The 3,258-nt window shown below is 42.6% G+C and overlaps 1 non-coding gene across 1 annotated transcript; it reads left to right on the plus strand.

Moving 5' to 3' along the window:
• Window positions 1-984: 984 nt before the first annotated feature.
• Window positions 985-1,056, plus strand: trnag-ucc (transfer RNA glycine (anticodon UCC)). Its single transcript has one exon. It is a non-coding gene; the product is annotated as a tRNA-Gly (tRNA).
• The last annotated feature ends 2,202 nt before the right edge of the window (window positions 1,057-3,258 follow it).

Here is a 3,258-nt window from a genome sequence, read left to right on the forward strand (position 1 = left end):
CTTCCGCCAGGCGCCGGGTGGTGAGTGAGTGGTGATAGAGAAGTTCCTGGTCCTGCATGTCCTCGGCAGATTCGGAGGGGGAATTCAATTCTCCATCCGCCAGTTGTTATTCTGTATGTTGCTCCTGACCCATCAAAACACAGATCTGAGTGAATGCGCAAACAACCTCTCTCTATACATTTCACTCAAAATAATGTCAATAACAGGACGGATTAAAACAAAATGCAAACTGTGTTGAATGCTGGATGTAGGGAATCATGTTACTGTGGAGCCTTTACAGCACTGAGATCAGGCTTTCGGCCCATCATTCACAAACCAGTCTGCACTCCCTCTTGAAACCTCTCCAATTACCCAGATCCCTGTCTGATTGAAGACTGTGTGTGTGGAGTTTGCACATTCTCCCCGTGTCTGCGTGAGTTTCCTCCGGGTGCTCCAGTTTCCTCGCACAGTCCAAAGATGCGCAGGTCAGGGTGGATTTGCAACACTCAACAGTCAATAGTGTCCAGGTGAGCGTTGGTAATATGGTTAGCGATGAGAAATGCGGGGTTACAGGAATAGTGTAGAGGGTGAGACTTGGTGGGATGCATGATGAGCCGAATAGCCTGTTTCTACACTGTAAGAATTTTATGATCCTATACTCCATCCCATCTATATCTGTGGATGAAGAGGACAATCACCTGATCAAATATCCTCTTCAATGGGTCAACGTTTGTTTTCTATCTGACAAAGAACTGCAGATGTTGCAGATCTGAGAGACAGCACAAAAATTGCTGGGAAACTCAGCAGGTCCGGCAGCATTTGTGGGGAGTGAACCTTTTGGATCCAGTGATTGTTCTTAAGGGCTGAAGGCTTCTGATTCTGGTGTTTTCAGACCTGTTGACGTTTTACAAGCAATTTCTTGTTTTGCTTTCAGCCCCAGATCAATTGGTGACGATTACGGCCTTGTTATGTCCATTTGGGAAAAGGGACAGTTTATCAGCTAGCGCGGTGGTGGTGTAGTGGTGAGCATAGCTGCCTTCCAAGCAGTTGAACTGGGTTCGATTCCCAGCCATCGCAGTGTCGTGGCTTTTCCTGTGGTTTTGTAAGGAAAGGTCTTGAGCACCAACGTTGCATTCTGTGGCGAAATAGATTTGTCAGGTTGCTTTGGGGTTTTCATGGCGATGGTTCCTGTTAATTGCCGTGACAATCCGGGCAGTGTTGCTCGAAAGCTTTCCTCTCTGCTGCCCATTGCTTATTTGAATATTGTTCGCAACATAAGGTTCGTTTTGTTTTGTTGGAAAAGTGAGAGATTGCTATCGTCAGAAACCTTAAATAATTACAGAAGCCGCTGGAAATTCGGAACAGATTCAACAGCTTCTAACGTGGACAGGAAGGAGGTTTAAATGCGTCAAATTTCTTCAAGGTTAAAATACATTCGCACCTCAAAACCATTTGGAAGCTTAAGAATTACAAACATTATAACCTTTCCTCATCCGTTCACGTTTCACAATATCATTCCGGTAGCAGGAAGACCAGTTTTGTATGGTTTATGCAATGTTACTATATTCGAACATTGACTGTTTCGTAGTTAAATGATGTTTCATTTCGTTCAGTTTTCCAATAGAGTTGGGTTAGTCCACACTTTGTATTTTGTTTGTGTTACAACGATATTGCGAAGTAAATTGTGTTTCGGTTCAAGCTTGGAAGTTTCACCAATTGAATTGCATTGCCATACATTTGCCTTCAGGAGAAAAGTAAAAGGGATCTAGACCATCTTCTTAATTAATAGGAGTTTGATCTGGTTCAAAACCTCCTTAATTTCGGTCAAAAAATGTTCCTACAGTGCGCAACAATGATTTTCACAGATCAGAGGAGGATGCACAGACATCGTTATTAATTGTTATTACCTCGGACATGAGACGTTTGGGAATGATATTCCTCAGACCATCGACTGTCTGCTCAGCCAAGGTTAAAGGCCTGGAATACGGCAAAATTGGGAACAATGCAATTCCCAGGAGACTGAGAGGTTACTAACAGAGCGGGAGGTGGAGATTCGGGAACAGAACTACAGGGACAGTCCGCTCTGATCACTGACCCTTCACCGTCAGTATATCCAGTGCCAGGAATAACTGCCATTAGTCAGAATGACAAAATGTTACTATGGAAAATAAAGAGCATGAAAGTAAGGGAAGGTTTATAGCATGAAAGCAAGGGAAGGCTTAAAGCATGAACCCCACTGGCGATGTGTTGCAAGGGGTCTGTAGAATACAGGATGAGATAAGAATAGTGGAATTCTCTCACACCAATTAGCAAAGAAAGGTTGACGCTGAAAGGTCTCGTTGGTGAGATGAGATTACAGTTAGTAAAGTTAGGCTTCCTGTTAAGTATCATTATGACTCGATTGGGAACATAAATATTTGGGGCATGACATTAAGTATCAAATTATTAGTTAATAGAGTCAGCCTGATTGAGATTATTGACAATAAATAACAAATTATGGCATCGGGAAAATATGAAGTAGGGTCTGGAATGAAAGACCATTGTTGCGAAAGCTGACATTAAATATCTAATCGTCACATGAGAATAACGTTAAGTCGAATGAACAATTAAAGAGATGATGGGAACTAACATCACTGGTTTATTGTGTAGCGAGTGTGAGGTCCTTTGACTAATACATTTGGACATGCTGATAAGCAAACAAAGCATGGGAAAATGTATAAAAAACCATGGACAATGAAGTTCGAGAGCATTCGAGAATCTGCTTTCTCGGTGTCACGGTTTTTCGCTTGCAAATAACAGACCGACCTATTGAAGAACACTCTATGTCTCCTGGTGATTCTCCAGACTTTTTCCACGACAAAACTCAGCAGGTCTGGCAGCATCCATGCAGAGAGAATCGTGGACAATATTTAACAACTTCATCAGAACTCAATAATCTCCCACAGGTACTGCCAAACCAGATAGTTTTGTCAGCAGTTTCTGATTTTGTTTCAGATTCCCAGAGGCCACAGTTCATTACATTAACTTTTAAACCATTGCAGAAAGTTCTTTGTGGTTCTTCACACGGAAATTTTCCGTTTGAGGAACATTTCCCTGCCCCCATTAGAAACAAGAAACCCTGCAGCAGAGAAAACTGTTGCTTTAACAACAACGATCGCTGTCGCCTTTTGAGGTCTTGAACCACCAGCCTTTCATTTAACGGTCTAATACGCTGAAACTACCAACCTAAAACCTTGCCCGAACATCTAAAGCAGGCTGTGACGGATTTCAGTCTGTCCT

Source organism: Chiloscyllium plagiosum, unplaced genomic scaffold (assembly GCF_037043375.1).
Source record: "Chiloscyllium plagiosum isolate Xiang-an unplaced genomic scaffold, Cpla_swu_hap1 HiC_scaffold_48, whole genome shotgun sequence".
Taxonomy (NCBI): Eukaryota; Metazoa; Chordata; class Chondrichthyes; order Orectolobiformes; family Hemiscylliidae; genus Chiloscyllium; species Chiloscyllium plagiosum.